This window comes from Capra hircus, chromosome 11 (genome assembly GCF_001704415.2).
Source record: "Capra hircus breed San Clemente chromosome 11, ASM170441v1, whole genome shotgun sequence".
NCBI lineage: Eukaryota > Metazoa > Chordata > Mammalia > Artiodactyla > Bovidae > Capra > Capra hircus.
The window spans coordinates 46,921,294-46,945,847 of record NC_030818.1 but is presented as its reverse complement, the minus strand read 5'-3'; positions in this window follow the sequence as shown (position 1 = coordinate 46,945,847).

Below are 24,554 nucleotides of genomic sequence, written 5' to 3'. Positions count from 1 at the left end.
TTGTTAAAATACTTTTTCTGTTTACATGTTTTGGTATTTTGGCCATGAGAAATGTGGGATCTTTGCTCCCTGACCAGGGATCAAACCTGCACCCCCAGTGTTGGAAGGTGAAGTCTTAACCACTGGACCACTGGGGAAGTACTATTTTCTAAACCTAATTTTCCAGCCTTGCGATCCATTTTGGAGATGTATTGTATCCTTTAAATAAATCCCATTTCTGCCTAATTTAGCCAGAACCAATTTCTGTTGTTTGCATCTAAGAACCTTGACTGATACCTCAGTCAATAAGAGAATCATTACGGACTGGACAGTAAATGGTAAAGTAGATAATTTACAAAAGAGTAAATGCATGTGGCTAATGAACACCAGAAAAAGTTCTATTTCACTAACAATGAAAACAAAACACATCTAAATTAAAACAATAGCTAGCAGATGCCTTTTTTGGTCTATAAAATTAGCAAATAATCTAATCAGTGTTGTAGAGGGCAAGGTGAGACAAGCTCTATTTAGACCTCTGGTAGGACTGTAAATTGGTCTAATCTTTCTGGGGATTTGGAGGCAATACTTACCAAGAATCTTCAATTGAATCAATCTTTTTCAGTTACATCCAGGAATCGAATCTGATCAAGTACTTAGAAATGTAGATAGGGGGCACCTCTCTGGTGGTCCAGTGGTTAAGAGTCCACCTTGGACTGCAGGGGACTCTAGTTTGATCCCTAGTCAGGGAACTAAGACCCCCCATGCTGAGGGGCAACTAGACTTGCACACCACGACTACTGAGCCCGCTTGCCATAACTAGAGAATCCTCATACCACAACAAAATGTCCCCACATGATGTAACAAATATCCTGCATTCCACAACTAAGAGGTCACCTGATGCAACCAAAAAACCCAAAAACCAACGCTCCTCCCCCGCAAAAAATCCAGTTCTGAATGTTTAGAGAAAAAAAGAAATGTAGATAAAAATTTATTTACAATGATGTTCATACCAATGTTGCAATCTAGCAAACATTACAAATTTGAACAACACAAATCCAGTAAGGTGTCATGTCATGAGACATTATGCAGCAAATAAAGATTTTCAAAGAACAAAAGACACTGAAAAACCTTTATAGAATAATATTGAGTGACAAATTAACCGAAAAGCATAGGTGTGAGTGACATATGTCAGTCCTAGTCAGGAAAGTAAAGGGCATTTTCTTGCCACTCTAGGCATTTCAAGCAAAGGGAATTTATTATGGGAAATGATTCACAGGAAGTGGAAGGGCAGAGAAGCAATCCTTGTGTTGAATTGACCCAGAGATGAGTGACAGCCACAAGCCACTGCACTCCCAGGGCAGGAAAAGGTGACGTCATCAGAACCCAGAAACTGGGCACTTGGTGGAAGCTAGGACCACAAGGGAGATGTAGCCACTGCTGGAAAATTCCTCCCCAAAGCAGAGGGGAACTAAAGCTTTGCTTTAAGCTTTCTTCCCACCCTAACCTTTAGCCAGAGCCTCCCATCAGCCGACTAACCAATGGCGCCAAGGGCAGAAATGCATCTGCCAGTAGGTGGAGCATGATCTCGACCAATAGAAAATTATGCATATTAAATAGTGTTGAAAGTAATAGTTATTTTGCTGATGGGATCATATGTGACTTTCATTTTCATGTGTTTTTCTGTATTTATTTATTTTTGGCCATGCTGTGTGGCTTACAGGATTAATTCCCCAACCAGAGATTGAACCCCAAGCCCTTGATAGTGGTCCTAATCACTGGACCGCCAGGGAATTCCAGTGTTTTTCTGTATTTGCCGAAGAATCCAAACAATATTACTAAACTAAAAAAAAATGGTGAGTATGCGCAGGGGATATGTCAAATATTTTACAAAGGTTATACATATATAAGGATGGATGTGACGCAGTCAGACAATGGAGTTTTAGATACGGAGTCTCTTTCGTTCATCTCCAGGCTTTAGGGAGTCAGCCTCCAAGCCCTGGGGCTTCCCAGGTGGCTCAGTGGTAAAGAATCTGCCTGCCATCCCTGGGTCGGGTAGAGCCCCTGGAGGAGGAAATGGCAACCCACTCCAGTATTCTTGCCTGGAAAATCCCCAGGACAGAGGAGGCTACAGTCCATGGGGTTGCCAAGAGCTGGGTGTTGTCTCTTCACGATAGCCAGCAGAGGGCTCTCCAGCCCCGCACACCAGGCTTGCTCTGCCTGCTGGCTGGCCGACTGGGATTCGCGGTGGCCCTTGCTGAGTGGGACCCAAGGGGCGAGCTTGCCCTGTTGACTATCCCTGGCCCCAGCAGGTTTGTCTTTGGCGTTCCCCATCTCAGAACTGCCCCTCCCTTCTATTTTAGACAAGTTATTGCCAGGATTCAAGAGAAAGACAAGGCATGCACCATTGGAACTGGAGGGTCTTTGATTTTTCTTTTGGGGTGTTTGACACGTGTGTCCACTGAAGCTTGAGCCCCACTGTACTGATAATGCAGGGCCTACAGAGACTTTCCCGGATGTGCCAGTGGTCAGAGTTCTCGGTCCTAGATGTCATGTAATAGTAAATGCTGTTTGAATCAGCCTTTCCTTGAATCCTTATCTCAAATTGCTGTGTGCAAATCTCTGTATTGTGCAGTTTCTGCTGGTTCTTCAAACCATCTCACCCAAAGTGACTGATGCTAGTAGACCAACTTGGGCAAACTAACCAGCCAAGGGTCAGAAGTAGTTTGAGCTGCATTAGTGAGTGGCAGGGGACTATTTTTTTTGCAGTCAAGACAAGAAAGATACCTCTGTTCATCTAACCCTTACCTCCATCTGTTCCCCTGGATGCACAGAGCTTTCCCATGGCTGGAAGTGCAGGCTAGGCTGGGTTGAGCTGGAATTCCCACCTCACCAAAACTCCTCCATGACCTCTTCAGGCAGACTGTCTTCCCTGGACAGCTACATACAAGTCCCTAGGGGTCACAGGAGATTGCTCTAGGGAGCGGGGAAGCTTGACTGGGGGAGAAAGAGCCAAACTCTGAATAGTTGACACTGTAAAATGTAGCAGATCTCTGGTACAGAAGGCACCTGCAGCCCCATTGAGGAGCCACTCTGGGCTGCCACCAGGCCTCCCACAGTGAGTGCTGCCAACCTGGTGCCCGTGCAGAAACTCTGGGGTAAGGGCTGGGCCCTGGGTCTCACCCAGGCTGTGTGTGTGTGTGTGTAGGGGTGGGTGGGTGGGTTTGGAGACTCCAGAGGAAGCCCAGGGAGGTGGAAACATAATTTCATATCATTCCAGGTAGTTGGTCTTTTCCAATTTACTTACTTTTCCAACTTACTCCCCAGCTGAGAGAGTGTGCTTTCATTTGTGTGGTTTTCTTTCCCTCACTGAGTATAATAGAATGCTTTACAACTTTATGCTTTTCTGATTTGGGAAACGAGTAAGGAAAAGATTGAAAACTAAATGTTCAACTAAAATTAAGTTTCAAGTTGATTTACAGTATGTTAGTTTCAGATGTACAGCAAGTGTGTATACATATATGTATATATATTATTTTTCAAATTATTTTCCCTTATAGGTAGATGCAATTTTAATTGGAGAAAATAAGCATAGTTTCATCAAAGTAGACTATTTTAAGCATGAAAAGTTAAGTCTCTGAATAAGCATGAACCAAGGCTGCTAACACTTGTAAGTGTGGACCTGGAATTTTTTTTCTTTAACTTTTTATTTTGTATTGGGGTATAGTCAGTTAACAAAGTTGTGATAGTTTCACATGAACAGTGAAGGGACTCAGCCATACATATACATGTATCCATTCTCCCCCAAATACCCTTCGATATGGGAAATTCTGGAGGTACTTTGCAGAGCTGAGAGTTGGGCCCTTTGGGCTGATGGCTTAAATCAGCTTCTTTCCTTCAAGTATAATTTCTTGGGTTTTATTTAGTGCATACTTATTTTTTATTGAGATATAATTCACATACAGTAAAATTCACTACAATGAATTCATCTTCCTAAAATTGATGGTTATTATGTGAGATGTGGCCATAAGTAGCTTTACATTTAAGTTTAAAAGTTTTGAGGAGAAAAGAGGACTCCTTCTTTCTCTAAGTAATCTCATTGACTTTTGTTTTCAATTATGGCAAGTACTTGTTAATTATAATTTTTTATATGTTTCTATATTTTTTTCTTTTTGAAATTTGAAGTGTAGTGATTTACAATGTTTCAGGCAAATAGCACACTAGTTCAGTTATACACATATACATATATATATTCTTTTTCACATTTTTTCCCATTAGAAGGTATTACAAAATATTGAATCTAGTTCCCTGTGTTTTACAGTTGGTCCTTGCTTGTTTTATGTATAGTAATGTATAGTATTTGTTAATCCCAAATTCCTAATTTATTCCTCCCCTCTCATTAAGTATAAATTCATTTAATGGGATAAAATATATTTTCTGCATGCCTCTTTCTATAGGAACCTCAGCGGATCATCTCATTCATGTATATCAGATATAAACAACAGCAACGAATTGCTATTGTTGTTTAGTCACCCAGTCATGTCTGACCCTTTGCAACCTCATAGACTACAGCACGCCAGGCCTCCCTGTCCCTCACCATCTCCTGGAGTTTGCCCAAGTTCATGTTCATTGCATCAGTGGTGATGTCCAGCCATCTGGACAGCAATGAATAAACGACCCCAAATATTTATCCAAATAAGAGACTGAATTCTAGAACTTATTTTTGGAATACTTTTCTGAAATTAAATAATTAACACTTTGATAACTTGAATTTTTATAGTAAGGACAATTCTAAAAGAATTTCAAAAGTTTTGGTTTTGGAAGTAGAAGTATTACTTTATATGGAGAGGTTATACAGTGTGTAACTCTAAGTCTCGCTTCTTGCTATGACTTTTCTAACTTTTCAGGTTTTGGTTTCAGTCCACTTTTATTTAAAAATGTACTTTAGAGCTAAAACACTTTGTTAAAAATTTCTTAATCTGGGGAACATGGAGTGGTAAATAGAGATTTGCTTTCCATGATTTTTCTTCTGTACTGTATGAACGTTTTACCAAGTTCATGGATTACTTTTCCAACAATTAAATGGAAACATTTTCAGTAAAATATTCAATGCCTTTCAGTGTTTTTCATTAACCTATTTTTTCCTTTTTAAGTACTTTCCAGAGTGGAACTAGGCAAATGAATGTGAGAAGTTAGGGAGAAGAGACTTAATTGACTAAAGCAATTTATTTTAGACAATTGTCTAAATGTAAAGTATTTTCAGTTTTCAATCCAGAATGGCTGAACTTATCTTTATTGTTCATGTGTCACTTGATAATAAAAGATAATTTTGGATTCTGAAAAGTATTTCTGTAATTGGTAGAATTTAACCTTTCAAATCACTTAGTTCAAACTGTTAGGAAGCAGTAAGCTCCCGTGTTTGTCAGGTTAAATAATGGTGCCTTATTTCTCTAGGAAGGGTCTCCATGGCTGGAGAATGATCTGCCCAGGGCCTCTAACAGAGCTGTGCTCAAGAGGGATTGTGTGTGTGTATGCTCTCAGTTGATCAGTTGTGTCTGACTCTTTGTGCCCCAGTGGACTATAGCCTGCCAGGCTTCTCTGTCCTCGGAATTCTCCAGGCCAGAATACTGAAGTGGGTTACCATTTCCTTCTTCAGGGGATCTTCCAGACCCAGGGATTGAACCCATATCTTACGTGTCTCCGACAGTGGCAGGTGGATTCTTTACCACTGAGCCACCTTGGAAGCCCTTTGATCTATCTAAATTGGAAAATGAAACAATGGTTTAATTCTGACTTCCACTGTGCAATCTTAGCAATGTTTTCCCTGTCCTAAATGTTACTTATTGGAAAATGATACTCTGATAACAAAAACTTAGAAGGAAGAAAGTTAATAAATTTTCACTCTAATAGAACAGCTTAATGTTTTGTCTATGTTTTCTTTTCCAGCCTTGCTTGTAGGCACATGCATTTTTACATAGAACAAATTGTTCATTTGATTGGGCTTCTCTGGTGGCTCAGATGGTAAAGAATCTGCCTGCCAATGCAGGGGACCAGAATTTGATCCCTGAGTCAGGAAAATCCCCTGGAGAAGGGAATGGCTACCCACTCCAGTATTCTTGTCTGGAGAATTCCATGGATAGAGGAGCCTAGAGTGCTACAGTCCATGGGGTCACAAAAAGTCAGACACGATTGAGTAACTAACCCACTATACTAGGTTGATATTAATCTTATCTAATCATCAGAATCACAGAAGAACAGACAAAAAGAAAAATGCCCTAGTTCAGAAATCACAGGAACCCCTTACAATGGTGAAGCCCTTTATAGTTTATAAAACTCTTGTACACTCAGAAGTATGAATATATAAAATCAAATTTACTTGCTATTTTATGAAATAGTTTCTTAATTGGCCAACATTTTCCCCCTTTATAGTACTACCATAATCTTTTGTGAGATTCTGAAGTGACATTTGCTTTACCAAAGAAATAAAATTACTAGAGAAAGGAAACCAGATCTACTGATTTCCTTTCCTTCCTGGTTTTATTTAATTTCAGTTGTGATCTTTTAAAATCTATTTAATTTATTTTAAGTAGAATAACAGATCCATTAGGTAAGGCAGCAAAAAGGGAATTTTCTGAGGTTTCTTCACAAATTTTGGCAATTTCCTTAGCCCTGCATCGGATGTTTTAATTTCGACTTCTGTGAAAGAAATGGGGTTTGTGGATTTTGATAATGGCACACAACAGATATTAAGTCATCAGGTTTTGATAGAACCAGGAGGTCTAATGACAGGATTTAAACTGAGATTCACAAAATCCTTTGAGTGTCGGGTTCTTGGGAGGAGGCAGAGGAGAATGGTAGAGAGTATCCTGCTGTATCGTTAGTGGAGCTCTGAGGATGGGATTGATTGCTTCTGTTCCAAAGTGAAGAAACTCCAGGAAGTAGTTTGTCTAAACTTGCAAATAGTAAAGCAATGCTTGTGTGTAGGCTGATAAAAAGAACAAGGGTACTTTCTTTTAACCTAGCCCTTGGACTCGGTTCTTTCGTGATGTCACTATTCTTATAGTAACCTTAAAGAGGTGGTCTGTTAATATCTTAAAATTACAGACTAAGAAACTGAGCTTTCGAAAGTGTCACTTACTTGCTCAAAGCCAGTCACCCAAGTTATAGCAGAGCTGGATTCAAAGTCAGGTCTGCCTGCTCTGAAGTCCACCATCTTTTCATTGTGCTTTTATTATTATACTGAGGAAACTATCATTTAAGTTTTTTTTTTTTTTTGCTTTTCTTGACAATTTGTTCCAAGATCGAATGATTTCCTTTTTCTGGACATGAGTGGCTTCTTAATTTCTCTGCCTCTGACCTATGGCTGGACTGGACCAGACCTGTTGTTTCCTATTCTTCCTGCTTAATCCACACATGGGGGTGGGAGAGGGGGACTCTGCATGAGCCAGGGTATTAAACAATCCCTTTCTCTGACTTTTCCTTGGCTTCCCTGTGACTCAGATGGTAAAGAAACTGCCTGCAATGTGGGAGACCTAGGTCTGATCCTTGGATCAGGAAGATCAGCTGGCAACCCACTCCAGTATTCTTTCCTGGAGAGCTCTGTGGACAGAGGAGCCCGGTGGGCTACAGTCCATGGGATTGTAGAGAGTCAGACATGACTAAGCAACTAACACTTCACTTCTCTTTTTCTTACTTTTTCCTTGGTATTAAGAGGACAAACTTTGTAGTAACTGAAATTGGGAATCTTAGGAGGAAAGGTCCCACTTGTGGGGTACACGTCAGCAACATTTTGCTCCTCCATTGTGGCTTAAGCAACCTGTGAGTGGACCCTCACTCCAGCTCAATAGTGAAAAGAGCCTGTTTTCATTTCTTCTTTTACCAAGCCCAGCTGTATAGCACAGGTGCAGGGCTGGGCTCTTAAAATAAAAGTCTTTGTTCCATGTTGACGTGGCGCTATGGAAACCCCCTTGCTGCTTCACCTGTTGTTCAGATTAATGAAATGATGATCTGTTTTCCATTGTGCCATTTTCAACTTCTCTGAGACCTTTCATTTATCAGTGGACATTTCTACTATCTTCACTTGTTAAATACAGTGGGCTTATGGAGAAGGAAATGGCAACCCACTCCAGTATTCTTGCCTGGAGAATCCCAGGGACAGAGGAGCCTAGTGGACTGCTCTCCATGGGGTCGCACAGAGTAGGACACAACTGAAGCGACATAGCAGCATACATGGTAACCTTGAGGATCCCTTTCAAGCTTTGATATTCTGTGCCCGTGTTTCTGATGAGGGCTCAGATCTTAGAATTCACCGTCTTTGTTTCATTTCCTTAGCAATATTATTTTAGCAGGAGTAGCTGGGCCTGCAAATGAGTCTTGGTGGTTAGAGTAGGTTATCTCATTATTTTGACTTCCCATTTGCTCTGTATCAGCAACCCTCTGGAAAGCAAGGGTCAAACATCCTCTAAAACCTTGAAGAAATCTCCATGTGTATATGTGGGCTCACAGAAAACAATGGATAATTTAATTTAACATCAGGGAGGGTATTTCCATGACAATGGTTCTTCCTTTCTGACTTGAGTTAAAGATTCCTCTCAAAAGTTGTAAATCTTAAGAAATTAGATTTTAAGAAATGGATATTTACATATCATACGACATCCCTTATATGTGAAATCTAGAAAGAAATGATACAAATGAACATACTTAAAAAACAGAAACAGACTCATAGATTTAGAGAATGAACTAAAGATTATCCCGGGGAAAGTTGAGGGGAAAGGATAGTTAGAGAGTTTGGGTTAGACATGTACATACTCTTATATTTAAAATGGAAAACCAAGGACCTACCAGAGGACACGTGGAACTCTGCTCAGTATTATGTGGCAGCCTGGATGGGAGGGGAATATGGGGGAGAATGCATACATGTCTTAATATATGGATGGCTGAGTCCCTTTGTTATCCACCTGAAACTCTGAAAACATTGTTAATAGGCTATACCCCTATACAAAATAAAACGTTTATAAAAAAGAAATGGATATTTATAAAACGGCTATGGCATTTTTTCTGATGGTTAAATCAATCATTGAGTCTTATTCTCCTCTTTTGGGGGGTTAGTTTCCCTGGTGGCCCAGTCGGTAAAGAATCTGCCTGCAATGAGGGAGACTTGGGTCCAATCTCTGGGTTGGGAAGATCCCTTGGAGAAGGAAATGGCGACCCACTCCAGTATTCTTGCCTGGAGAATCCCCATGGACATAGGAGCCTGATGGGCTGCAGTCCATGGGATGGCAAAGAGTTGGAAATGACTGAGTGACTAAGTCAAATCAATCTTTGAGTCTTATTCTCCTCTTTTTTTTTTGGTAATTTAGGAATAGTAATACCTCCTTTCTGGGGTTGTTGTGGTAAATACATGAGAAAAAGGATGTAGCCCTGCTTAGCAAATGTGCCTTTGACACATTTTAGGCATTCAGAAAATGTTCACTTAGGGTCAAATAATAACTTACATTTTTTCTGCTCATGAGTACTAGCTATTGATTAACCTTGAGGCTAAAAAATTGGCCCCATGATCTTGAAAAGCTAGCAATATTTTAATGAAACAAAATAAACATATATGAAACAATTAGAGAACAGCTGAAGTCAGGACATAACCGGTTGTTGTCCTGGAGACAAAATACCCCAACCAGAGCAGACAGATTCTCACAGTGATGGTCTCTGAGTCAGATTTTCAAGGAGACTGGTGTGCCAGCATGGCTGACCACCCTGAGTCAAGGCCACAGGTTGTGGGTTCCAACAATAAAGAAAAGACTAAGTATAATTACACACTATCAGTAAGAGAGAATGATGTGTATCTGTCAGGATGATCAAGATAATATCTAAGTCAAAAGCACAAGTGCTGGCTTGGAAACATACGGGTTATTTTCAAATATCTTTTGATAATGATTTCTAATGTAATTGCACGGTGATAAGAGAACTGACTCTGTATCGATTTCAGTACATTTAGATCATGAAATGTTTGTACCTTGTTTTATGTCCCTGGATATGTTCCAGTGTCTCCTAGTTTATAGTCTATGGGAACTTGAATAGAATTTGTATCTTACTGTTGTGTGAAAATTGTACAAATCTTAATTATGTTGAATTGGTTCACGGTGCTTTTCAGGTCTGCTATATCCTTCTACTCTTCTGTATATTCATTCTATTAATTTTTGAGAGTTTGATTTTGAAACTCCAACTAAAAATCTTAATTTATCTCCTTAAAAATAACTGTAATATATAGTAGAACAATATGTAACCTTTTTCTGTATTTTCCAAGTCTTCTGTAAATGTTATCATGCTTTTATAATTTAAAAGATTAAAAAAGGAGAAAAAAACAGAAGTGCTGGGAAATAAAAGTAAATGAAAGAAGTTGTACACAAAATTATGGTAATAGTGTGAATTACTCCTGTCAGGATGAATGAAATACATAGATAAATATTAGAAAGTAATATGACATGAGAAATGAAGATAGTAGATGTATTAGGATTATGGAAATGGATAAAATTTCAAAACCATTCTCTTTAGTAGGGTTTCACTTATAAAAATTGACATAGACCAAATATTTTAGATAATTTCATACTGGATAATGGCTTGGATTGAATATCATACCAGTCCACGAGTGAAGGTTCCAGCCTTCTCTGGGCTAAGACTTCCTCTCTGGTATTTGATTCATTGTGATCTGTCTTGACTGACTCAATTTTTTTTTTTTAAGAGAAAAAAATACAAATCCAGTAGGTTGAGGAGCCCTCTTCCATTTAGATTTCTGTGGCTCTTCCTTCTGCAACTTGTTAGTGAATCCAAAGGAAGGAAGAAGCCCTAGAAGCTCTGATTTTGAGCTTTATGAATTGTTTTGCTACTTCTGTAGAAAATGTCTGGTTCCACTAAGAATCAGTCAGCCCCAACAGAGGCTCATATCCCTTTAGGATTAAAAAAATATACCCATAGTCAACTTGGCAAATTTATGTTTTATCTTGGTAGATGGACCCTTCATTTTCAAAAGAATTCCCCATAAATGTCCCTTAAAAATATATTAACCTTTCAGGGACACATTGATTCCATGCAGTGATTTGCCCTATAGGTCAAGTCATGAATACTTAGGACTGGTTCTTCCATAGTTTGATTAGGTGGGTTCTTATTAAGGGAAAGATTCTGAGAAAATGCAGCACAACTGGGACCCTCAGTCAAACTGATTCAACTCTATGCAAGCCCATCTAATGAAAGCTAACCAATCAGAAAACATGTGGGTATTTAAGCCAGTAACTCTGAGGATCAGTCATTCCCTTTGGATCAGAAGTTAACAAAGCAGCCTGGCCCAGGTGGCCCTCTAGTCTTTCCTGCCACCTCAGGGAAGCCTGAGGTCCTTTTCCACTCAATCTATGTGCCAACCTTTCAAAGCCTCCTTGCCTAAGTCTGCTTGAGAATGTAGAGGAAGGAGAAATGGACAGAGAGCCTCAAAACTGACTTCTAGTGTTGGCTCAACTGCAACTACTAAATCATTGGAAGTTAAGCTATGTTACTGTTGTTCAGTCACTAAGTGTGTCTGACTTTAAAAAAATTAACCTATTTTTTAATTGAAGGATAATTGCTTTACAGAATTTTGTTGTTTTTCTGTCAAACGACAATTTGACTCAGCCATAGGTGTACACATGTTTGACTTTTTGTGACCCCATTGACTGAAGCACTCCAGGCTCCTTTGTCCTCCATTATCCCTCAGAGTTTGCTCAAATTCATGTCCATTGAGTTGGTGATGCTGTCTAACCATTTCACCCTCTGCTGCCTCCTTCTCCTCTTGCCCTCAATCTTTCCCAGCATCAGTCTTTTCCAGAGAGTTGGCTCTTTGAATCAGGTGGTCAAAGTATTGGAGCTTCAGCTTCAGCATCGTCCTTCCAATGAATATTCAGGGTTGATTTCTTTTAGGATTTACTGGTTTGATCTCCTTGCAATCCAAGGGTCTCTCAAGAGCCTTCTCCACAATTTGAAAGCATCAATCCTTTGGTGCTTTCAACATTTTGCAGTTAACTAGTTAATTACTTAGTCAACTACAAAGTCAGTTAACCTTTTGAGGGCTTAGTTTCTCTCTTCTTTTTTTATCTGACTGATTTTTCTGGCCACTTCTCTTTAGTCCTAATATTCTGTGAGTTCACCTTTAACTCTCTTATCTAAACTTCATGATTAACTCAAACCAAATCCCAATCACTCTGATACTTTTAGCTGGTTCTTCTTGGGGTGATAGTGTTCAATTTGGCCCTGCTCTAATTTTCCTTGTTTATACCCATTTCAGGGAATGAGGGTTATGTTTTATTTTTTACACAGACTTCTTGAGGATAGAACTTATGACTTCCACATCCTTATATCTCTTCATAGTGATTTGACATCTTAGGGCCATTGTCAAATGACATTTTTCCTGGTGAGTCTATCCTTTATATTAGAGTTTTTCTCATGTCTATAAAACATTCTTAGCTCAAGAAGAGAATGTTTTCAAAATTTTAAATAAATCTTGGAATTTTTATAACTCTGACATTTCTTTTTGGAGTAAGTGTTGGAAATAACTTTATACACACAATTTTTTTTGAAGATTTCTTCTTATAACTTAGGTTGTTTGATAAATCTGTCTGGTGAGAAACATAAGCAATCCTTTCCAGTTGTGAAAGAGCAGTGATTCTTAGTCATTCAGTGCAAATAAGTTCTTTCCTGTCAACTCAATGACTTCTTACCTCTGGTCAAACCATTCTACCCAAAAGTGTACTTCCTTTCCACTCAAAGAGGAAATGCCCATCATGTGTGCGCAGAGTAGAGAAAGTGGCAAGGTGGTGGGCGGGAATGGTGTTGGTGGATTTGAGCTAGAATATTGGGGATTGTGAGAAATGATGCTTAATTTCTAGGTGGCTGGCTCCAGAAAGTGCGATCTCCCATCCTTACATGAAATCAGAACTTACATGCATTGTGACTGAAGGCAGCATAGAGCAGGCACACTATACATGGACAGCAAAGCAAGAAGACGAGTCCCTGAAGGTCACTTTTGGAAGGTGGATTCCAAGTGCAATGGGACTCTTCAGGAAGACCTGCATGGTCAGATCCAGTGGTGTTTCAAGCAGGTGGTTGTTTTGAGCAAAAGGAGGTTTGAAATCAGAGGGCAGGTATCTGAGAGACGGCTTTTCCACTTGGGCAAGTTTCTCAATCTTTCCCGTTCTATTTCTTCATCTGTAAACTGGGGTAATAATGTCACACTCTATGAGTTTGTCTATCCAAATAATAAATAAGGGCAATCACACACAGAGAAAAACAACCCCTATAATAGTTACACAAACATATATCAACCATAAATAATTCATATTCATTTACTCATTTATTTATTTAACAAATGCTTTTCAACCAAGGCACTGTGCCTCATACGAGGCACTGAAACATGTATGCAACTGCATAAAGATGAAGGTGCAAAAATTCTAGTTCTAGGTTTTAACACATGGTAGATGGATCATCAACCAAAGTAGGAGAATAAAGAAAGACTTTCAGTTGGTTCTCAAGCTACTATTGTGATCTTCAAATACTGTTTTGTCACATAGTTTTCAAGCAAATCGCTATCAGTTTCTTTATAATGGACAGAATGCCCTGCTTTTTAGGAGCTTATATTTTGATAGGAAATAAAGAAAGAAATCTTTGGGTCTCACACAAATCAAATACATGAATGATGGATGGTATGTACTGAACGCAGTGATGCAGGGACTCAAGAGAGTAGATTGGGTGAAATCAGCAGAATTTCTCATTTTTCAGGGATGATCTTTTAGAGGAGATGGGATCTCTGGAGGTCAGCTGAAAATAGAACCAAGGTTTCATTGATTTTCAGACATACCTGCAGATAAATAGCTAATAAATTAGGGAGTGAACAAGTTTGATATCATGCCATTGCACAAATCACTTGTGCCTCATTATTTTGGAGTGTGTCATGAATCTGACAGCACAGGTTGAAAGCGTATTTGCAACTGTCATATCAGATAATCCTATGAAAACACAACTTGTTTGATTTCACTTGTTAACTCTGACTGCAGAATACAGTAACTGGAAGACATGCATCCGTTTTTCTTACATAAAAATCGGGTGTTACTGTATTTCTGAGCAGATGCACAGCTGAAAGCCATGTTGAGGTTGAGGGTGGAGCTGCTCTTGTCAGATACCAGTCTGTGGGTCTGAGTGTGTGTTGGGTGGAGGCCAGGAGGGTTGCACTATGTCATTTTCATCTGTCTGATTAGTGTCTCCTGTTTCAGGAACGTTGGATTTTTACAGTCAATTTGGGAGAAGAATCCAAGAATATGTGTTGGGTCAGAAGTTGTAACAGAGTGAGTTCTTCTGAGTCCCCAAGTTACTTATCTGTTTATTTTCTTGAAATGTTCTGTGATGTTAATTTTTCCTTGTTATATGTCTTCAAGCTTTTTCAATCCTCAAAGAGTGGGAAGGGGGAGGGGAGGAGAAGACAAGCTCACAGAAGAGCAGGAGGCCTCAGACCCAACCAAGCTTCTGTTTGGTGGCTGAGGATCTTAAAGGGCCCAAGGTGAGTGTTTGTAGGTCATCTGCAGCCTCATGAAGTTAGGGACATCTGTGTCTTCCTCTTCACTGTGCATCTTCCCTCACCTACCCACCAGCCCCCTTGCGCTTGGGGCTCTCTTAGCAACTGCTGAAATCAGAGGAAATCTTTCTATTTTAGGGTGGCTGCTCTGGTCAATAAAGTCAGTGGAGACTCTTTGCTAGATCACCGTTACTAGAGTATTTAATTGCTAGGTTACCATCTAGCAGTGGAACCCTAGATGGTACAGTGCATGGCAGACAAGCTGATCACTCCCTCGACAAAGAAGTGCTCAGAAGCCTGTGGCCTGGGCTCTCAGGGGAAAGACCTAATGAGCACTCTCTTGAGAGATACCCAGTTTCTCTGTTTCTTTTTGTTTTTCTCTTTTTAATTCCCATTTCTATTATCTTTTGCCTTTCTTCCAGCTCTCTTTGGGCTTCCCTGGTGGCTCAGATGGTAAAGAATCTGCCTGTGATGCAGGAGACCTGGGTTTGATCCCTGGGTCAGGAAGATTCCCCTGGAGAAGGGAATGGCAACCCACTCCAGTATTCTTGCCTGGAGAATTCCCTGGACAGAGGAGCCTGGGGGTCACAAAGTGTCGGACACAGCTGAGCAACTAACACTTTCTTTCACAGCTCTCATTTTTCCTTTTCCCTCTAATTTTTAAAAAAAATATTTATTTTTTTGACTGCACTGGGGTTTAGTTGATTTACATGGGATCTTCGATCTTCTTTGTAGGATGGAGGATCTTCAGTTGCAGCTCACAAACTCTTAGTTTCAGCATGTGGGATCTAGTTTGGCGACCAGGGATCGAACTGGGCCCCCTGCCTGGAAGTCCCCTGTCTTAGCCACTGGACTACTAGGGAAGTCCCCTTTTCCCTCTAATCTTTTTCCAAATGTTCTTTAATTCAACACACTATGGAATTAAATTACAAACATTAATTTATTAAATAAAACACTGTGTACCCACACACAAAATACTTTCTGTTTGTTAAAACAGAAGAAGAGAATTTAAGCAGCTCCCCCAGAATGTAGAAGTCTAGGATAGATTATCCATTTAGATTGGTGATCCTCAATCCAGAATTTCCTCATTTCTGGATCATTGTCTTTGGTGGGCAATGAAAGAAAACATATGTGGGAAGCTCATGTGTGGATCTTTGAGTCTGTGGTGAGTACAGAGACATGAATGGGAGTAGGGAAAGGTCCTTATTTTATTCAGGTCCAGGGAACATGTTCAAGCTTCTGTTTGGTGGCTGAGGATCTTAAAGGGCCCAAGGTGAGTGTTTGTAGGTCATCTGCAGCCTCATGAAGTTAGGGACATCTGTGTCTTCCTCTTCACTGTGCATCTTCCCTCACCTACCCACCAGACCCCAGGACACAGACCCAAGTGCCCATAAATGTCTACAGAACGAAAGAATCCAGGAATAGGTATAGGGGCAGAAGTTGTAAGAGAATGAGTTGAATATATTCTGATTCCCCAAGTTATTTATCTACTTATTTTCTCATTCCTCTCTATCTGTGATGCTCATTTTTTCCTTGTTATGTGTTTCTTTCCAATAGGGAAGGGCAAGAAAACCCAGATCTGGTTATTAGGGACTTCAGTAAACGAGCCGTCACCTGTGTCCATGTGAACCAAGTGGGTGAGAAGCCAGGTCTCAGCTGGCAAGTCGTCCAAGAAGAGTCTGTGATGGTCTTAGACTCCAGAGCCTCCTTTCCACAATGATATAAACACACTCTAAGTTCACCATCCTTCTGGTGAGAAGAGAGCTGAATTGTTGGACCACTTGAAACCATGTGCTGATGTTTGGAGAGCTCGTTTCTTTTTTAAAAATTTTTTCCAGTATGAAATTTTAGTCTTTTGGGAAATGCACCTTCCACCTTAATCCTACAACACTTAAAATATTTTTATTTTGTATTGGGGTATAGCCGATTAACAATGTGGTGATAGTTTCAGGTGAACAGTGAAGGGACTCAGCCATACATATACATGTATCCATTCTCTCCCAAACTCCCTCCTGTCCAGGGTGCCACATAGCATTGAGCAGAGTTCCGTGTGCTACAGTAAGGCTACTATTCTTCAGGTCATTGAGTGCAGATAAAATCCCAAACCTATAGGATTATGATCAGAAAAGGAATGAAATTAAGGCTCAGAGCATAATTCCTCAAATAGCTGCTATTGTTGCTGCTAAGTCGCTTCAGTCATGTCCTACTCTGTGCGACCCCATAGACGGCAGCCCACCAGGCTCCCCCTTCCCTGGGATTCTCCAGGCAAGAACACTGGAGTGGGTTGCCATTTCCTTCTCCAATGCATGAAAGTGAAAAGTGAAAGTAAAGTTGCTCAGTTGTGTCCAACTCCTAGCGACCCCATGACTGCAGCCTACCAGGCTCCTCCATCCATGGGATTTTCCAGGCAAGAGTACTGAAGTGGGTTGCCATTGCCTTCTCTGCCTCAAATAGCTACTGTCCAGTAATTTCAAGGACTGTTTGCCGATCCTGCTACATTTTTATGTTCCACAGTGGTGTCAGGCAAGATGCCCTTGGGGAGGAAATACACTGAACTGAAGTTGATCCCTAGGCCTGTGGGCGAGATATTCTAACAATAAATGGTTCTACTTTGTGTCTCAGTATTTCCATTTTTCAGAAGGTTGAGAGAATTTTCTTGCCTTTACATATCAACTAGGTGAAGAGGAACAGAAGGACTGTGGTGTATTATTGCAAATTGGAAGAAATGAAGATTTCACATAAAACTAAACCGTTTCCTTGTGGAATCACTGCAGAGAGAATATCCACTGAGCTCAGCCGTGGAAACCAAGAATCTATGAAACATTAAAAATCAGAAAAGATTGTGGATTGACCACATTCTCTGTGACATGCCCTATCCTAAGTGAATTACGTACAATATTTCATTTAATGTTCATAGTAATACTGAGACAGAGGTTTTATTTCTATTGCTTTATTATAGACAAAGAACCTCGAACTAGAAAGGGTAAATAAGTTTCTAAGTGATGAATCCCCATGTCACAGTGCCTTAGCCCATGGCTTCCCACTCAAAGGGTTGGAGCACTGGAGTGATTCATGAGAACATCCTGTTGTTGCTTAGTCACTACGTTGTGTCTGACTCTTTTGCTATCCCCGTGGACTGTAGCCTGGCAGGCTCCTCTGTACATGGGATTTTCCAGGCAAGAATACTGGAGTGGGTTGCCATTTCCTTCCCCAGGGGATTTCCTCCACCCAGAATCAAACCTGCCTCTCCCACACTGACAGGCAGATTCTTTATCACCGAGCCACAAGGGAAGCCAGAGAACACCCTGGGGTGTTTACCTGGGGTCAGGTAAATCCCAGGTTGGCTACTGTTTGGGCAGGAGGATGAAGGTATGTATCTTTCCTGACCTCCAACATGTGTTATGGGCCCATCCTGGGAGGTTCCACAGGGCTCTATAGACATGCCACTGCTCTGGTGAGATTTCTGCTAGCTTGTTTCCACACTAGGCTGGGAGCTCCTTGAGGTTGAGAGCTCTATCTTGTTCACCATGTTTCTGCAGAACATAGCACAGAGCCAGGTACTGAAGATGCTAATAAGAAAATTTGTGGAATGAAGGAAGGTGGGCATCCATACAAATGAATATTACCTATATTAGTTAGGGTTGCTAGGTGTAGAAGTGCAAACAATTAACCCTGTGACTTGACTGAGGACCAACACATGGCTGAATGGATGTGAATGTGGCTACATGCATAGATGGAAGGGGGAAAAAGTGGAGGAGAATGAATGCTTCTGTCCTGGGAGCTGGGAAATTTACTGAAATGCGATCTGAAATGTTCCTGTGAATCATCCCTATGTTCCCAGCCTTCTATCCCTGAGATGCTCAAACTATTCAACATGAATGGTTTCTTAAAAAAAAGTTTTTTAAATTTAACCTTCTTATTTTGTATTGGGATATAGCCAATTAACAATACTGTGATAGTTTCAGGTGGACAGCAAAGGGGCTCAGCCATACATATGCATGTGTCTCCATTCTCTCCTAAACTCCTTCCCATCCAGGCTGCCACGTAACACTGAGCAGAGTTCCTTGTGCTATACTGTAGGACCTTGTTGGTTATCCATTTTAAATATAGCAGTGTGTACATGACCATCCCAAACTCCTAAATATCCCTTTACCCCTGGCAACCATAAATTCATTCTCTAAGTCTGTTGAGTCTCTTTCTGTTTTGTAAGTAATTTGTTTGTATCATTTCTTTTTAGATTCCACTGAATTGTTTCTTGTTTCTCTCAGACACTTCTTCCTGGGCCTCTTGAGGAACCTGGTTGCTCACAGCTTCCATCTCACAGGTAGTGTATGTGTGTTCTGTTACCATATCAAGCCACTTAGAGGATGCTGACCTTTCTGGGCTGAGGTTTTCAAGCCTCTAGGACTGGAGATGGGGCAGTGGGGTTAGGTAGTATGGTATTAAACAAGGTTGGGGTCCGTGTTACTTCCATCCTAGTGTGGGACACAGACTTGGTCAGGTGCTGTGGGGGTCCCAGGTGCAGGGGGCCATGGAAACTAGTGCAAGGGTGTGGAGTGTATGAACCACCCAGGCTGTTGAAGGAAGATGGGAGTGAAACCAGCAGATGTGCTTAAGGTTCTGTTTTCAGTTCCCCAAAAGATCTTCTCCTTGACCAAAGCACTGTGACCGTTGCTATGACAGTTGCTATCTTGGTCCTTGGGCTTCTCCCTTGTTACGATTTCATTACTTTTTTGGTCTTAGGCCAGTCACCATGAAACTCAGTAACCAGTCTGGGGTTGGGGTGGTTTGAGTATGGTTGGGGCCTGAGTACTGTGATGGTGGAAAACACTGGGGATCCAAAGAGGGACCTTTGGTTAATGAGTTATCTTTCCAAACTAGACCAACACTCCTAGTTGTCTTGGGCTTGGATGACTCTCCATTTTTGCTGAGGGTCATGAATTCCTCCCTTGAGAAGTCTTTAATTAGTTCATTGCTGCATCTGGTAAAAACAAAACAGGTAGAAAGAATACTGACTTCAAATCTTGATTCTGTCTCTGAGTGACCATGTCATGCCATACTTTTTAGTCTCTAAATCTGTTAAAGAGAGATTCAATTTCTAGCTCCTCTCATATAAAGTTCACTGATTCTTTGCCCCTGAAAATTGCAACCATGAATAGTAGTTATCAAGGGACTGCATTTTAGAATTTGGGCTCTTGATCAGGCTGCCTGAGTTTGAAAACTGATTTTAGTATTTCCTGACTTAGGAAATGACCCTGGATGTAGTATGTACTATAAGTCTTAGTTTGCTTGTAATACAAACTGCAAATGGGTTGTTGGTGGATTCAGTGACATGATCTCTGTCAGTGTTGAGACATTACTATGCATTACTCTATCGGTGTACAAATCTGTTACAACTTGGTATGTGTTGAGCCACCAACAGTATTGCAGAAGGTCTTCTCTGTGTAATTTTTGTTTCCTACCTTGACCATCAGTATTTTGTTACTGTGTTATAGGTTGGAGGTTGTTCTCTGAGCCTGCAATGAAACAAAAACTTGTGTTTTTTCCAGACAAAATTACTTACAAAAAAAAAACCCAAAAAACAAAAAACAGACTCACCAACTTAGAGAGCGACCTTGTGGTTGCCAGGAAGGAAGAGACTGTAGGGAATTCAGGATGGACATGTACATTCCGCTATATTTAAAATGGGTAACCAACAAGGCCCTACTGTGTAGCACATGGAACTCTGCTCAATGTTACGTGGCAGCCTGGATGGGAGGGAAATTTAGGGGAGAATGGAGACATGTTTATGTATGGCTGAGTCCCTTTACTGTCCACCTGAAACTATTATAAAATTGTTAATCGGCTATAGCCCAAGATAAAAAGTTTAAAAGATATATATATATATATATATATATAAACATATTTTTCTGAGAAGGACTAATAGAGAGAAAAGATCCATATTCAACTGTTTTGTTAGTATTGAAAAGTGAAAGTGAAGTCACTCAGTCCTCTTGACTCTTCGTGACCCCATGGAATGTAGCCTACTAGACTCCTCTGTCCATGGAATTTTCCAGGCAAGAGTACTGGAGTGGGTTGCTATTTCCTTCTCCAGGGGATCTTCCCAACTCAGGGATCAAACTCTGGTCTCCTGCATTGCAAACAGACGCTTTACCATCTGAGCCACCAGGGAAGCCCTTTGTTAGTATTAAAGAAGTTAACTGAGGCTTAACTAGTACTGTTACAAACTAGTAACACTGAAAACTTACACAGAACCTGCCATGTGCAAAACTATGAGAAAAACTGATGTTTTGGGCTTAGTAATCATGGTTTAAGTCATAGTTCTTCCTCATATGAACTCTGTAATCTTAAGCACATTACATAACCTTCTTAGTAACAGTTTGCGCATCCACAAGGCAAGGTTAACGTCATCAGTGCCCGTGGACACCCCTTTCTCTTCTGTTACTGGGTGAGCTGTCTGTGTTCCTGGTAAGGGTAACATCTCCACTTGTGCTCCAACTTTCCCACCTCACATACCCGATATGCCTTGGCAATTTTTCCTTCTCTCTCTTACAGCACCGATCTTCTTTCTCTGCTAGATGATTCTCATAAGTCTTTGTCAGGAAGGAATGCATTTTCTTCTACTGTTTTAGATTCTTCTGGCTAGTCTGACAATTAAATTGACCTGAGACACATTAACAGGGGAAAACATAGTTTAATCACATGGGTAAGTGGGAGAGATCTAGAAAAACTGAGTAACTTGCCCAAATGGCTGAGACCGTCATCTTAAATATCATCTTCAGCTAAAGACAAAAGAGGATGTTGGAGGTAGTGATTTAACACCTCAAAGGAGAGGAAGGCAATTCATATGAGGATGGAAAAGTAATGTTTAGTATCACTTCATGGCAAATAGATGGGGAAAAAGTGGAAACAGTGACAGATTTTATTTTCTTGGGCTCCAAAATCAATGCAGATGGTGAACGCAGCCATGAAATTAAAAGACGTTCCTTGGAAAAAAAGCTATGACAAACCTAGACAGCTTATTAAAAAGCAGAAACGTCACTTTGCTGTCAAAAGTCTGTATAGTCAAAGCTATGGTTTTTCCAGTAGTTATGTATGGATGTGAGAGTTGAACCATAAAGAGTATTGAGTGTCTGGAGAATTCCCATGGACAAGGAGCCTGGTGGGCTATAGTCCATGGGGTCACAAAGAGTCGGACACTACTGAGTGACTAACACTTTTTCTTTCGCTTTTATGATTAACTGTTTTTCAACAAATGTGCCAAAGTAATCCAGCAGAAAAAATTAAAATCTTTAAAAATAAATGGTGCTGGGGCAACTGGATATCTGTATAAAAAAATAATATTTATGTTGACTCTCACACCTCATACTCTATGCAAAAGTTAATTCTGCTGCTGCTGCTAAGTTGCTTCAGTCGTGTCCGACTCTGTGCGACCCCATAGATGGCAGCCCACCAGGCTCTGCCATCCCTGGGATTCTCCAGACAAGAACACTGGAGTGGGTTGCCATTTCTTTCTCCAATACATGAAAGTGAAAAGGGAAAATGAAGTCGCTTAGTCATGTCTGACTCTTAGCCACCCCATGGACTGCAGCCTACCAGGCTCCTCCATTCATGGAATTTTCCAGGCAAGAGTACTGGACTGGGGTGCCATTGCCTTCTCCGTTGCAAAAGTTAATTCTAGATGGATCAAATTGAGCACCTGTCTTTTCTCCCAGACCTGCAACTTCTGTAAGCTTCCTCATTTCATTAAAGCAACTCTATCCCAATTCCTCAGGCAGAAAATCCTGGATGCAACCTTGTCTCCTCTGTCTTTTTCTGCACCCACACTGTCAGCATGTCCTGTTAGTCCTGCTTTCGAAGCAGTATGACCCCTCGCCTTAGGTTATTTTAGTAAACTTCTAGCGAGGGGTCCTAGCCCAGCCCTGGCAGTGTATTCTCATCAGAGCACTCAGGAATGTCCTGTTATGTATAAGTCATGCGAAAATATTTTGCTCAAAATCCACCAACGTTTGTCTTACTTGGAGTATCAAAGATTTTCCTGTACCCAACGGGTGCCTATAGGACCTGCCTCTCCCCACTGTGACTCTGTGCCAATAATCTGGTTACACACCTACTTTAGGACTTTTCATCCATTGCTCTTCCTGCTGCCTAAGATGATCTTATCCACTTACTACATTCACTTCCTCACTTCATTTAGGTCTTTAAATCTAAATGTTACCTTATTAGTGACAACATTCCTCATGACTGATCTGAGCTGTATAACCTCACTCTAACAATCACTTCCCTCTTTCTCTGCTATAAATTTCTATTTAATACATATCATTATTTAAGATATGGTTTATGTATTAATCTTATTTATCATTTATCTCTACAGCTAGACTATAATCCTCACGAGGGCAGGGAATTTTACCTGTGTTGTATCTCCAGCATCTAAAACAGTGCCTGCAATAGTTTGGCATTCAATCAATACTGAATAAAAAAATGAGAAAAGGCAGTCTCTCAAGGAAAACTTGGAGGGCCCTACACTGGCATATCCCCACCTTCAGCCAGGTTGGTAATCTTTTCCTGGGCAGAGACAGCATTTCAACAGTGTTCAAGACTTACCAAGCATGAAATATCAATCATTTGTGAGAAAAAAGAGGTCCACATCTATGGCATGGAGCTGGGCATCACCTATTTGGGAATAAAAATAATTGGACATCTTGAAAGCAGCATGTGAATTGCATATATGCTAAGACACAGTTAAAAGAACCAAAACTTCCTGGTAGTTGGGAGTGGGTTTAGAATAATAATGAATATTTAGTGTCATAAGATTGGGATAGTCCAATGGCTAACCCACTACTTCCACCCACCACTCCTAAGCCACCAGTTCCACCCACCGCACCACCCCAAGTACGCTTGGATGCATCATTTCCCCTCTGGGTTTGCATGATGAAAGACATTTGCATTATATTAAGACAAAGCTATGGATTGTGGATCCTGGAGTCTTTTTTTCCAGCTCTAATGTCTATATTAGAGTACATTAGAGTAGCTTCAAAACTGTGCTGTACCTTTCTATTAACTTTTTTTGTTTAATAAGAAAAGACTTTTCCAGAATTAACCATGGGTCTTAGATTTGGTGCTAACACATCCCCATAGGTTCTTAAGCAAGTTGATAATTAAATGTATCATTTGGATAAAATGAAAGAGAGAAAAGAGGATGAGTCAAGAAATAGTAACAGAAAAACAATCAAGAAATGGATGGTGGAGAGAAAGAATTGGGGGACCAAAAGGGAGATAGAGGAGGAGGAAGCAGCAGCAAACGCTGATCTATGGAGGATAAGCAATGAAAGAGGAAAGGGAAAGAGGAAGTGAAGATAGATGCTTGTCTGTTTGTTTTTTTACACTGTACCTGGTCCAAGCACCAACAATTCCAAGACCTAGCTCTTTCATTGTGTCCCCCAACCTAGTAAGTCTCTTTGTATTTTCTTGAGACGCTGGACTTCAGTGAGCCCACGTGGCTGCCAGGCATCTTCTTCCCATAGAAGGTGCCACAGATCTATAGACTATTGGTTTTTTCAATTCCCCTAAACCATTTTCCTTTCTGGTGCTGTCATTTCACGGGGCTGACTCAGCTTCCTTGTCCTATTAAACAGTAAGAGCATTAATGATTTTCTGATGTTGACTCACTTATCTGTACAGGTGGAGGTTTGTTGAGAACTGAACTCTCATCCCTGTTATCACCATTAAGTTAGTTTGCTTGGGCTGCTGTGACAAAGCATTTGTTGTTGTTCTTCAGTTGCTAAGTCTTGCCCAACCCCATGGACTGTAACCTGCCAGACTCCTCTGTCCATGGGCTTCCCTAGGCAAGAATACAGGAGTGGGTTGCCATTTCCTCCTCCGGGGAATCCTCCCGACTCAGGGACCAGACCCATGTCTCCTGCATTGGCTGGTGGATTCTTTACCGTTGAGCCACCAGGAAGCCCAACAAAGTATTAGGTTGGCTAAATAGTTT